This window comes from Saccostrea echinata, unplaced genomic scaffold, assembly GCF_033153115.1.
Source record: "Saccostrea echinata isolate AGI-Se365-2 ecotype Australia unplaced genomic scaffold, CSIRO_AGI_Sech_v1 ptg000009l, whole genome shotgun sequence".
Lineage (NCBI taxonomy): Eukaryota > Metazoa > Mollusca > Bivalvia > Ostreida > Ostreidae > Saccostrea > Saccostrea echinata.
The window spans coordinates 49,139,716-49,154,471 of NW_026889758.1; the positions used below are offsets into that span (position 1 = coordinate 49,139,716).

General features: G+C 33.5%; 1 long non-coding RNA gene across 1 annotated transcript; it reads left to right on the forward strand.

Annotated features, from left to right (window-relative positions):
• The first annotated feature begins 7,023 nt into the window (after positions 1-7,023).
• Positions 7,024-9,905, forward strand: LOC133183875 (uncharacterized). Its single transcript, XR_009720756.1, has 4 exons — positions 7,024-7,238; positions 7,590-7,981; positions 8,996-9,088; positions 9,195-9,905. It is a non-coding gene; the product is annotated as an uncharacterized LOC133183875 (long non-coding RNA).
• Positions 9,906-14,756: the final 4,851 nt, after the last annotated feature.

Here is a 14,756-nt window from a genome sequence, read left to right on the forward strand (position 1 = left end):
CTTCATCGTTGGAGATGGTGGAATAAGGAGTTGGATGCGGCTGGGCATATTGGATTGGATTTCATCGTTGGAGATGGTGGAATAAGGACTTGGAGGTGGCTGGGCATATTGGATTGGACTTCATCGTTGGAGATGGTGGAATAAGGACTTGGAGGCGGCTGGGCATTTTGGATTGGAACAGCATCCCAACAACGCTGGAATGGAGGTATTTCTTAGTCATTAAGGAATAGAAGAGGTATGATCGTTTCATTATAATTATTTTGGCACTCCTACTAAGTACTAACATTTCCCTCCCCTCCTCCCACTCTCAGCACATTTTTTGTACAGTGATAGTTTTTTTGGTTCTGTTGTTTATTGTTCAAATGTTTTTGTTTGTCTAATCTTCTCCCTTCTCTCTTTGCCGGGACTTCATCGTTGGAGATGGTGGAATAAGGAGTTGGATGTGGCTGGGCATATTGGATTGGATTTCATCGTTGGAGATGGTGGAATAAGGACTTGGAGGCGGCTGGGCATATTGGATTGGATTTCATCGTTGGAGATGGTGGAATAAGGACTTGGAGGCGGCTGGGCATTTTGGATTGGAACAGCATCCCAACAACGCTGGAATGGAGGTATTTCTTAGTCATTAAGGAATAGAAGAGGTATGATCGTTTCATTATAATTATTTTGGCACTCCTACTAAGTACTAACATTTCCCTCCCCTCCCCCCACTCTCAGCACATCTTTTGTACAGAAATAGTTTTTTGGTTCTGTTGTTTATTGTTCAAATGTTTTTGTTTGTCTAATCTTCTCCCTTCTCTCTTTGCCGGGACTTCATCGTTGGAGATGGTGGAATAAGGAGTTGGATGCGGCTGGGCATATTGGATTGGATTTCATCGTTGGAGATGGTGGAATAAGGACTTGGAGGTGGCTGGGCATATTGGATTGGATTTCATCGTTGGAGATGGTGGAATAAGGACTTGGAGGTGGCTGGGCATATTGGATTGGACTTCATCGTTGGAGATGGTGGAATAAGGACTTGGAGGCGGCTGGGCATTTTGGATTGGAACAGCATCCCAACAACGCTGGAATGGAGGTATTTCTTAGTCATTAAGGAATAGAAGAGGTATGATCGTTTCATTATAATTATTTTGGCACTCCTACTAAGTACTAACATTTCCCTCCCCTCCCCCCACTCTCAGCACATCTTTTGTACAGAAATAGTTTTTTGGTTCTGTTGTTTATTGTTCAAATGTTTTTGTTTGTCTAATCTTCTCCCTTCTCTCTTTGCCGGGACTTCATCGTTGGAGATGGTGGAATAAGGAGTTGGATGCGGCTGGGCATATTGGATTGGATTTCATCGTTGGAGATGGTGGAATAAGGACTTGGAGGTGGCTGGGCATATTGGATTGGACTTCATCGTTGGAGATGGTGGAATAAGGACTTGGAGGCGGCTGGGCATTTTGGATTGGAACAGCATCCCAACAACGCTGGAATGGAGGTATTTCTTAGTCATTAAGGAATAGAAGAGGTATGATCGTTTCATTATAATTATTTTGGCACTCCTACTAAGTACTAACATTTCCCTCCCCTCCCCCCACTCTCAGCACATTTTTTGTACAGTGATAGTTTTTTTGGTTCTGTTGTTTATTGTTCAAATGTTTTTGTTTGTCTAATCTTCTCTCTTCTCTCTTTCCCGGGACTTCATCGTTGGAGATGGTGGAATATGGACTTGGAGGCGGCTGGGCATATTGGATTGGAACAGCATCCCAACAACGCTGGAATGGAGGGGGGGGGGGAATGTTATTGTTTTTGTTTTGTTTTTTTGTTTTTGTTTTGTTATATTTGTTGATTGTTATAGTTCTTGTTTTGTTAGTATTGTTAGTTGTAAGTTTTTTGTTTATCTTAAGTTGAGGTTATTTATTTCTTTTTTGTTTAGTTAGTTACATGTTACATTATATATGAGGGTGGTTTTTTTTGTTTAGTTGTATCATAAGTTTATTAGATTTGTTAGTTAATTTTATAATTTGTTATGTTAGTATTGTTTGTGATAGTTTTTTGGGAGGTTAGTTCTGTTCCTGATATTAATTATTTGTAAATAAATGTTTATTTATTTATTTATTTATTTATTTATTTTGTTAGACATTTGTTAACACAAGTTTTGTTTGTTATTTGTTATGTTAGTTTGGTAAGATAAGTAAGTAATTTGTTATGTAATTGTTATGAATATAAGTTTTGTTGTTATGATTATGTGATTTGTTATTTTTATGAGTAAATTAGTTATCTGTTATTTTTATGATTATATTAGTTATTTGTTATTGTCATGAGTTTTAGTTGTTATTGTTATGAGTTTTAGTTATTTGTTATTGTTATGAGTTTAGTTATTTGTTATTGTTATGACTTTAGTTTTTTGTTATTGTTATGAGTTTTAGTTATTTGTTATTGTTATGAGTACAATGTATTAGTTATTTGTTATTCATATGCAAGTTTTAATTATTTGTATGGGTATTAAGTATGTGCCTAATGTTCTTTGTTGTATTTTGCAGTAGTATCAACGCTGGACATGGTGGATTTGAAGGTGTTGAAGCAGTGTGTTTCAGCCGAAACTTCTGGCCCGATCGAGGGCCTATTATTTAATTATATTTGTTCTTTTTACAGCTTTATTTTATAGTTGGGCAAAGCTTGAAAGTTGAAGAAGAATAAGATTAAGTGTTATAAGGTAAAATGTAATAGAAAACATTGAATTAATTAAAAATTCAGAGCCAGAAAATAACAACTTAAATGGTTTGTTCCCGTTTTGCACACATTTGAATTTCAGGTATTTGTATAGGTAAGATAATTACTTAATTGCTATAGTCTGTAGAATAGTTTGGAATTTGGAGAAAGAGAATCTATGGAAAGAATAGGAATAATAAGTTAATTATTTGGCATTTCATATTTTAATTGATTTATTTCTGTGATTTCATGATAAGAAAAAGCTATTGTAAAACATTAAAAATATCATGATAAATACTAATCAAAACTATAATTATTTTCATATGATTATCTCTGTCTCTCACTCTTTCTTCTTAATTAATTAAGAATGAATTCATTCACTCATTCATTTTTATCTTTATGAATAAAAGGGGTAACTGCGATAAGGATATTTGTCTAAATTATTAACTTCATCTTAAGTTGGGTTGGACAAATTAAAAATTTCAAAAATTTATTTTTTTTAAATTTGTATTATAGTGCATTGGTAAACTACAGGTAATTCCAGGTAAATCCCAGATTGAGATCAGACTATAATTGCTATCAAAACATATTTCACACCTATTGTTCTATACCTAATTATCAAATGTGTGCAAAATGGGAAATTATGTATTATTGTTGGATGATTTAAAATATTCCAGAAAAAAGTAAAATAGTCCTAATTGACTTATCTCATCTTTCCAATATAGAGAAAATGATCCTTGATGTTGTGTAGCTTTTCCTGGCAAAGGCCAATGAGTTTTTAGCTCTGCTGGTCAGAGTCCAGAAGTGCTTAATTATGCATAAAAAGGTGTCCCTTGTCCATCAACCTGTCTATAAAAAATAGCTAGCTGTCTGTAAATAATTTTTCAAGATTTGGTACATATGTAAACTATACTAAGTTACATAATTTGTGTATTTTTGTTTTTGATATCAAACCTGATATTTCAAAATGAGTAATGATATATTAAGTAATAAGATACAGAAATGTCAAAGACAGGTTGCTGTCATTTTCTGAATGTTCTCATTTTTATTCAAATTTTTATCAATTTTAAGAGTCATTTCAAAGCTTGTCTATCTATCAAATTAACATATTTCATGCACTGGAAATCTCAGAAATCTGATGAAATTTTATCAGAATTGTGGAATTTTCTAAATTTTCACATCCTTTTAGCCTTCATGGAGACTCTAAATCAAAACAAAACAAGCATCATTTCTGGTAATTAATGGCAAATTTTAACTGCATTTTGATTTTTATATCAAACAAGGGTCATACCTTGTTCTTTGTGTTTCTCCCACCATCTTTTCATAGAAAATTTTCTCTCAACCAAAAAAAGAGAGAAAGAAAGAAAGAAAATGTTGCACATCTTACTAAGTATTTTGTGTCCCAGTTCTATTTTAAGTTCAATCCATAGTACTGCACTATATCAGAGATCCCCTTTTTAGACAGTAGAGATCTGTAATACAGAATGATAAACTTTTTTAAACTTTATATATGTTGATTTTTGTTAAAGCTGAACATGACTCGTAAATAGGCATACACCATATTCAATTATACTATCTTCGATATCAGCACTGGGATATACTCTTTGCATTCGTTACACCTGACTGCTTTATTGTCACGGGTATCGGCGTGGAATGGCGACACATGTTCATGCTGGTTATCTTGCATTGCCTTTGTTTATTTTATTGCAGTTATGTGTATTTGTGTTTGTATACTGCACTGACCTGTGCAACTGTTGTAAGTTTCTTTGGATTCTTACCCTCCTGGCGTAGAAAAAGTACACAGTTACTTTTTGTCACTACCGAGTGCTGAGTAGCACATGCCTGTCTACACTGGTGACAACCGATTACACTGAACATTGACTAAGTGAGCGGCTTATATAGGGGCTCTCAGATACAGCTAGTGAATAATTGGATATGGTGGACAAATTCCTATTACGAACCATGTTCAGCTTTAAGATGTGTCAGTATTCATAATCCCTTCTTGTCCCTCCCAGGATAAGAGATTGAAAAAGACAACAACACATGGTGGAAACAACCAGAATAGGCAAGCCTGATGGACAAAAATTCTCCAAGATGTGGAAACAGCACCTGCACCCTACAGGACTTGGTGGAAACAACTGGAGGAGACAAGCCTGATGGATGTTACCCCCCCCCCCCACTCAAGACATATCACAAGAGATAGCTAACACTGATCAGGTATGTGACATAATCATAATCCAAGATCATCTTATTAATAAAAAGTTCCAAATTACAATGGCTACAATTCAGAATAAATCAACATACAAATAGAGTGTTGTAAATTTGGTTCGAAAGATACTCAATTGTGTAATAATTTTAAGAATCGTTTTGTTTCCAAGCTTCACAGTCTATTAAAAGTTATATTTCATACACTGGTATCAGATACACATCATGTATGGAAATCTCAGAAATCTGATGAAGTGTCATCAGCATTAAGAAATTTTCTTATTTTTCACATTCTTGTAGCCTCTATCTTTACTTTAAATCCAAACAAAAAAACCCACCTTATTTACAGTTAATAAATTGCAAATTTTAATTGCATTTTGATTTTTATATCAAACAATGGCAATACTTTGTCCTTTTTGTTTCTCCTACCATTTTTTCATAGAAAATTTTTCCCATCACAAAAAAGAGAAATGATACATATTGTAGTATTTTGTGTTTCAGTCTATTTTAAGCTCAATCCATGGCATTGCATTGTATCACAGATTGGCATTTTAGGTCACCTGAGTCACCTATTGCTATCTGTTTTCATCCGTTGTGCATTGTGATGTCAGTGGACAGGGACTATTGAAATTAACATGTGAGGCCTCATGTATTTTAAATCTTTTAGACAGAATTTTTCTAATATATTTACAATTTTATTTCACATAGAAATGTAAATATAAGGAATCACTGTATAGTTTGTTGGGTTTGCCAGGGACATCAACGATAGTTGGTAAGGTGGGATAATTTATGCACAATGGGCTTCGCCTGTTATGCAAATTATCACACATTTCCAACTATCATTGATGTCCCTGGCATACCCAACAAACTAGACAGTGATTCCTTATAAATGGTGTTGCCATGGTTACTAAAAATAGAAATTTCTGTGAAATTCTTTAAAATGCTACTCCTACAGTATTGGTCTGATTTCAATATAACTTGGCACACAAGTAGACTACACTAAGATACATAATTCTATAAAGCGGATTTTGATTTCGATGAGTGGTGTTGCCATGATTACTAAAAATAGAAATTACTGTGGAAATTCTTAAAATGCTACTCATCCTACAGTTTTGGTTTGATTTTAATATAACTTTGCACACAAGTAGACTACACTTAGATTCATAATTCTGTATATATCCGTTTATGATTTCGATGAGTGTGTTGTCATGTTTACTAGAAATACAAATTTCTGTGAAGTTCTTTTAAAATGCTTCTCTAATCCTACAGTTTTGGTCTGATTTCAGTATAACTTGGCAAACAAGTAGACTACTCTAAGATACATAATTCTCTGAATAAGTTTTTTAAATTTTGATGAATGGCCTTGTCATGTTTACTTAAAATAGAAATTTCTTTGAAATTCTAGCAATATGCTCTTCCTCCTACAGTTGGTCTGATTTCAATATTACTTGGCACACAAGTAGACTACACTATGATACATAGTTCTTTGTATTGGTTTTTGATTTCAAGACTAAACCAAGGATCATTATTCTAATTTATTGCTTTTGCATAGTTTCAAGTTCCTTTGTTAAAAGTACAAACCAGTAGAGCTACAGTCTTGTCAGAGACTTCTGGTTTGTTAAGATGTGTCAGTACTCATAACCCCTTTTCACTCTTTCCAGGATAAGAGATTGAAAAAGGCACTTGAAGAACAATCTGGCACATCAAGAGGAGCCCTGGAATCATTGAAGATATTTCCTACAGGCTAATGGATATTGACTCTAAAAAAATGCAGCTGCAGACACCAAGACATGGTTGTAGGAGGCAAAACTAATGGACAATGATCTTCCAAGATGTAAAAACAGCAACTGCACCCAAGAGGACTTGTAGGAAACAAGTGAAGGAGACAAGGCTGATGTTGAGGCATGGTGGATGGATGTTTAGGCAAACCTGATGGACAATGATCTTCCAAGATGTGAAAACAGCAGCTCCTCTCAACAGGCCCCAAGACCATAAACTGAGAAAATTTGAAACTAAAATAACCTTTGAAATAACTTTGATTATGAAACAAAAATTCCATCATGTTTTAATTTAAATGCTATACAAAACTGCAAATGTTTAAGCAAATACATAAGATAAAAAAAATTGACCTAAGTCTGTTCTCAGTTTATGGTCTTGGGGCCAGGACTTGATGGAAACAAATTGATGAGGCAATACTGATGGATGTTAATCTTCCAAGATGTGGAAACAGCAGCTGCAGCCAAAAGGACTTGGTGGAAACAACTGGAGAAGACAAGCCAGATGGATGTTAACCCAGCCCCTTTCAATCCATGACACAGTAAATAACTGACACTGATCAGGTATGTGACATAATCATGATCCAATATTATCTTTTAATAAAAAGTTCCAGATTACAATGGCTACAATTTAGAATAAATCAACATATCTTGGCTACAAGTAAAATGTTACATAAAATTGGTTTAAAAGATATGCACTTGTGTAATAATTTTAAGAGTAATTTTGTCTACCAAATTTCCATATTCCATACAATGGTATCTGATACACCTGATGTATAGAAATCTCAGAAATCTGATGAAGTTTCATCAGAATTGAGGCTTCCTCATACACTGACCCCCCTTTTTTCTTTCTTTTATGCCTATGAGATAATCATAAGCTGATATTGTTTAAAATAAGACACTTGCACCTGACAGGTTGAAGAGGAGACTTCAAACAATGGTGTTGATGAAGTTTTTCTTCAACAATGTGAAAAAGAGCTTTCGCAGCCTACAAGATTTGATGGAAAGAACTGGAAAATGCAATGCTGATGGATGTTGACCCTCCAAGATGTGGAAAAGGCCAGCCAAAGCCAGACAGGAATTGGTGCAAAAAACCTGGAAAAGGCAAGACTGATGGATTTGACCTTACCAACAGCAAGACATATCACAGTGGATGCAATGTTGATGGACCTTAACCCCCCATGATGTGGAAATGAAGAGCTACAGCCAAACAGGAATTGGTGGAAACAACTGGAAAAATTGAGACTGATGGACGTTAACCTTCCCAATAGCAAGACATATCACTGTGGATAACTGTCACTGATCAGGTATTTGACATTATTAATGATTCAAAATCTTTTTTTGAAAAAGTACAGCAAAAGAATATCATCTTAGAGCAGGGGATAGACAAATAGAATTTTGCAGTACTTGCCCTCAGACAGGTCACAGATTACCATCATAAAATTACTTGTCCTACCAAAAAATATGCTTGTCCAACCTGTTTCTTAATTTAAACAATATCATTAACAGTAAATTATTTCTCAACTGAGACACTACACGGGAATCAACCTAGATCTAAAATCACTAAATTCTCCCAGATTTCTTTCGATATTTTTAGGGCATTGGTAAAGTCAAAGTTTCATTCTATTCTCCTCAATATTCTTCAATAAGATAATCCTTATATTCAATAAGATACTCCTTAAATGTGCATTTATTTTTAAAATTAAAAAAGGTGAAGTTAACAAACAGTGATTGATCTCAGAATACCTACAAACGAGACAAATCTGTGAACACTACTGCATGCTGATTGAGCGATAGACTTCATGACTATGTGATTGCCAATCAACAACACCAATTTTAATAACAATAGCATGTCTGTATTCACAGAATGAATTTAATATTTTGTCAATAAAAAAGTCTAAAATCCCATTCAACTTTTTTGACAACATTGGAAGATGTCATGTTTTATGACTTGTGTTTATTTTAACAACACATTGACGGGTAAATTCTAGAGGAGTTCTGACTGAGTATTCAATATAGTGGTCAACAGCAGCGAAAACAGATGCTCTCTTGTGATTCATGATATTTTAAAAGCAGTAACACAAAAGACATTGAGTATTTGATTTGTTGTTAATGGGAAAAGCACTTGTCCGCGGTCAGGCACCACTTATCAAATAACTTGCCCACCAAACAAAATTGGTTGTCCCGGGCGTCAGGAAATGCTATTTGTCTAGCCCTGTTAGAGCTATTATGCAATATTTCACTTAGATATGTCTGTTCTTTTGTTAATTTCTGTTTTATACTTACTTAGATGCTGAAGTGTATTAACTTCTATTTTATAGTGTGCTTTGATGATTTTGTGACAGTACCCTGTAGGAGACTCAGATAAAGTCATGTGGATGTGCTTGACATTATGAATGACAAGGAGCCCTCAGGTATGGAAATAAGTCACCCAAGTATGCCATTCTGTAAGACTCTGTTCTTCATTTTACTTCATTTATCCTATTGATTAATTACTTTTTTTTTCTCATTCATTGACAGAAAATAAAAGTATTGAAGAGGCATATCCTTGTGATCGCATGTGGAGAAGACAAAGATAGATGACCGTGTAGAAAGCCAGATTTGCACACACAAGCACATCCAGTTTACAATGTTATAATCCAAAACAATTTTTTTTAAACATTTGTTTTGGAAATGGGTGTCTGAGTTGCAAGAGGGTATGGGGTCGCCCACTCAGACACGTGGGTTTTCTCCGGGGGCTCCGGTTTCCTCCCACACTGACCCCATTCTTTTTCTCTATGCCAATGTAAATATCTTTTATTATCTATTGTTTTGCTCTAATGTTATTTTATGTAGTTTGTTATATTTTATATTATAAAATGTTTAGATGAAGTAGTTGAAAGCTAGTTGTAAGTAGACCTTGTCGATACCCTGGGGCATTACTGGTTGGAACTTCGTGGATCCTTGGCCGCTACGGTTGCCAGGCTGGCCTGGGGAGGAGAGGTTGAAAACGCAACTAGTTGTAGGCTGCTTTGTCTTTAATAATCTGTTTTCATTTTATCTAAAATCAAAAAATCTTATATGTTGCAGATATAATGATTGTTAAATATTAAATTAGTATTCCTGGAATGTACAAATTCTGTCAGCTACCGTACCAGTAATAATTTGTATAGTCAATTCCGATTATTGGCTTATTGTGAAATTGAATGCATTATATACTGACTAAATCTTCAGTAAAAGTAATTGATTATAAATTTTGATGTGAAATTATGATTTGTAGTAATGGGATTTGAACATGTTAAATTGTGATCTGTTAATGTTAAATTGTGAATGTCAAATTGTGATTTGTTTATGTAAAATAGTGATTTGTGATTGTCAAATTGTGATTTGTTTATGTAAAATGGTGATTTGTGAATGTTTGTGAATTTAATGTAGTGATTTCACTGTGCAAAAAAAAAAAAAAGAAAAGAAAAGAAAAGAAAACAAACAAAAAAAGCCAGGAATAAAACAAGAAAAGACCAAAAACAAAAAAAAAAAAACAAAAAAAAAAAACAAACAAACAAACAAACCAAAAAAAAAAAAAAAAAAAAATTAAAAAAAAAAACAAAAAAGCAAAAAAAAAAGAAAGAAAGAAAGAAAACAGAATTGAAAGAAAAAAAAATATATATATAAAGGAGCAGAACAAAAAAGCACAAAACTTTTAATGCTGCCTGCTTGAATTAACATATTTGCATGTTTTTTCAAGCAGAAGGTTCCAAGCCCTTAAAAGCAGAGGAGAAGTTTTGGTATTTTATATATATTGACATTACTGAATGTATGCCAAAGAAGATGGGCAAACATGACAAGCAGAATGCCTATAGTGCAACAAACATGAAGGTAAAAAATTAAATCTCAATGAGAACGAAATTTTCTTTGATATTTCATCTAACATATAAGGGGTGATCAAAAAGTTCGCAAAGTAACTGAATTACTCCCATTAAAGAAATAAAATTAGGTTTCAGTGTTCATTATTTTTTAAAATTGTCCTTTCCGATTTTAATACACATCTGCCACCGTTCTGCCCATGTGCAAATCACGTGATCCGGGCGGTCACGTGACATGCTCCGTAGCGTTCTGTTTACAGAATCTTAAAGATTTTTCAGAGTCTTATATTTCTTACCATGCAAGTTATTTTTTATAACAATAAAGTGCCCCGCCACAGCATGATATGCCCGTCAAATATTGTTCAATTATCATAAACAGTTTAAAGTGCAAGAAAATCATGTTAACCTTGATACAAAGATTTCAATGCTTTTTCCATTCCTTATAATGTTTGATGTACATACATCTCCTGTGGTGTAGGTATTAATTATAACTGTTACAAATAATACATCATATATTTCTCCACTGGTTTTTGTTAGAGTTTAAATGCTCATCTGCAGCTTTGTTTATTGTATATTTTATGATTGATTAACAATGCTACAACCTAATAAAACATCAAAACAAATTATGTTTATTCTTTAGACTATAAATTTGTCATCTTAGTGAGACATGACACTGCAATTTGTTGTAAAGATATAAAAATTTAAATAAAAAAAATATTATACAATATCAAATAAGTTTTAATTATATTGTACATATCAAATTAGTTTTAATTACTTTACATCAAATTTATCTTGAAAGTTAGACTATAGCCTACAAAACTATTCAATTAAGAGGCTGATTCCTTTGCCCAATTCCCAAGAGATATAGATAACACCTGTTTGATCAGAGATGCTCTACCAGTTTATAATCTCCTTGCACTAAACTCATTAATTTCTCTATAATTTGACATGCTATTTTCTGTTATCAAAATTCTTCTTGACCAATGCTTGATAATTACACCCAATAGGAGAGGTGGAATTTCTCTTATAACATTACATTTGTTACAAATTGCTGTAAAGTATATAACGAAAAAATAAGTATTTTCTTGATTTAACATTTTTTAAATAAGGATGCTGCAACACTCTTACATCTTTTGGGATTTTGTAATTTAAAAGTTAAAAGACATAGTTTTTTTTAAAATTTCACTTAAATTAAAGGTCACAGTGACCTTATAATAGGTCGTGACACACCTTCTACCTAAGATGCATATATTGGCTGCATGAGTTTGATGATTCTAGGTCCAGTAGTTACTGTATTAAAGTTATGAGCTGGACACGAAAAAGCTAACAGAAGGACGGATGGACGGACATGAACGCTATAACATAGGGTCATCACAAGTCGAACATGACCGTGAGTCGAACGCATTTTTAACCTCACCTACACCTTTTGACAAACAATAAATGGTAGGGAACTCTTGGTTAACCATCTTCTTTTTTACCCATTTAATCAATTAGAGTTATCTTTTCTAAGTCAAACTCTTCTGTTAATAGTTCTAAGTGATTTCTCAAAATTTTCTGTCGTAAATGAATTATCAAAGTTGTTTCAAAGCTCCATACATTTACCAAATAAGCTAATCAATACTTTTAAAGACAAATTTATACCAAGCAATATTTTTAAAACCTGTTTTTATGTGGTTTTGGATACATAATTCACAAAATAATCAATCAAAAAAAAAAAAGCAAAAAAAAAACAAAAACAAAAAGCAAAACCAAAAAAAAAAAAAAAAAAATACAGAAAAAAAAGAATGAATGAAAAAAAGAAAGAAAAAAAGCCAAAAAAGTAGAAAACAAAAAGAAAAAGAAGCAAAAAAAAAAGCAAAACAAAAAGAAGAGAAAAAAGATGCCAAAAAAAAAAAAAGAACAAAACTTTTAATGCTGCCTGCTTGAAAAAAAAAACATTACTATCATCTTTGCATTTTTTTTTTCAAGCGGAAGGTTCCAAGCCCTTAAAAGCAGAAGAGAAGTTTTTTGTGTTATTAGGTCACCCCAGTCACTAAGGTGACCTATTGTTATCTCTTTATTGGTTGTACATTTAAACATTTTCAGCTTCCTCACTGAAAGTCTGGAACCACTGAAAAATTACAACCAATTTTACCATATAGCATCTTTGGGTGAATGGAAACAGAAATTGCATAATACATGCCCCCCCCCCCCCCCCATCCTAAGGGGCTAAAACCATCAAATTGTATTTTTAAATGCAATCTTGAAAGATCTTCTTCACTCCTGTACATCAAGCAGTTAAACTTTTTGCTTGATTTGAATAAGCATTGAGTCCTCTACCAAAATTATGAATTCATGACCCAGCGTCTGACAGGACTTCTGGGGTTGGTGGACCTCTATTGATCATACATTGCATAAATTCTTTAAAAAGCTTTTGTCCCCCTTGTATATTCAGCAGAGAAACTATCCTCTTCCAAAATTGTGAAATTCAGGGCAAGGCAGGTATTTTAGGGCAGGGCATTATTGATCATATAGTGACAATGCATTATTTCTTTGAAGATCTTCTTGTCTGCTCTTGGGTATTACTATTAAGCAAACAAATTAAGAGCATGGTTTTGATGAGGAAGGGTGCCTCCTCCAAAGTTATGAATATCATGGCCTTTGAGTCAGAGGTTCTGGTGTTTAGGGCTGAATCAGGGGGTCTGATGTTTAGGTAGGACTCTATTAATTAAAAAATGAAAATGCATTCATTCTTCATTTATTATTCTGCTCCAAAGCATCTCCAAGACAAACAGAATACAAAGTTGTAATGAGCAAGGGTGTTTTTACCAGATTTGTTTAATTCTGAACCTATACTTTTAAGTGTCACGGTGCTGTGCAGGGCTCAATTGATCTGGTAAGAAAACTGAGGATACTATAGATTCCTTATTTTAAGCAAATATTTTATTTTGCGAAATGGCTCTTAGACATCAAATCGCGAGAACAATAATTTGCAAGTAGATGTTTGATCAAGAGATTTTACATGTATTTCAGCACCATAAAAATAAAATCAAGTAATTTTATTTTAAGTGGTGTCTCTCGCAAAATTGAGCAATAATTAATTCCTCATGCATATTTTGGAATCTACAGTATTTCCCTTTGCTTTTCACCTATGATAATACTGATATTGATAAATCATTTGAATAAATGAATTATGGCATACAAGATTTTTTTATGTACAGTGTATAATACAAAAAGTACATAGTTTTGAATGCCAGGTAGACCTACTTTGCATGGTGATAGTGACAAATGGGAGTGTATTAGCACTGGTAAGTGCGAACAAAAAAATTGATCTAGTTTATGATTTGTTACTGAGTGGTACATTAACTATTCTGTTCATCCCCGATCATCGTATTTCTCTTGCGTTTGAGCAGCATATCTTCATCTATCAGTTAATTGTTTTATATTATACTTCTAGGGAACCTTTACTGTGTTGTATGTGTATTATACTCAATTAAATTTGTTGTATGTTTATTATACTCAAGTGACCCTTAGGCCTCTTTTACAAAATATGCTTAACAAAACTTATTAATGATATCCCAAAAGTTCATTATCCACCATTAGTTAAGGCCTGCATCAAGATGGAGGTGCCCTTAAATATACATTTTTTCCCCCTCAAAAAGAATGGGCTTTCGAATTTCAATCACTGCACGCATTACATCAGTTGATCTCCTACCAGTGAAAGCAAAGGGGACTTTATTTCCTCCTTGTCTATCCATCTGTCTGTCCCACTTGGTTTTCTGCATTTTTTTTTAATGCTTATGACATTGAGCTGTTTTCTGGTATGTGAGTGTACCTTGATGAGTTACATATAAAGTATGCATTTTGTTCCGCTTCAGGGATTTTTGACAGGACTACTGCCTTTTTAATTTCTAATAGGGGCCAGTTTTCCAGCCCCCCCCCCCCCCCCCCCCCAAAAAAAAAAAACTCTTGCAGATTTTTATGTGAGTCTACCTACATGTAGCTGAGTTATAGATAAAGTTTGTATTTAATTCTGCTTCAATTATTTTTGACAATTTTTAAGGAAAAAAAGGTGTTTTTTTGGTCATATAATTCAACCTTATTGCTTTTTCCACTTTGAAACACTATATTACACAAAACTGCTAAAGCCACAAAAACTCATGATTCAAGGGCATTCCATTGTACAAAAGCATCAGGAATCTAACCTTATTCAAGAGGTGCCACCAGACAAGTACTAGTATTGCTCACAATATGTATCTAT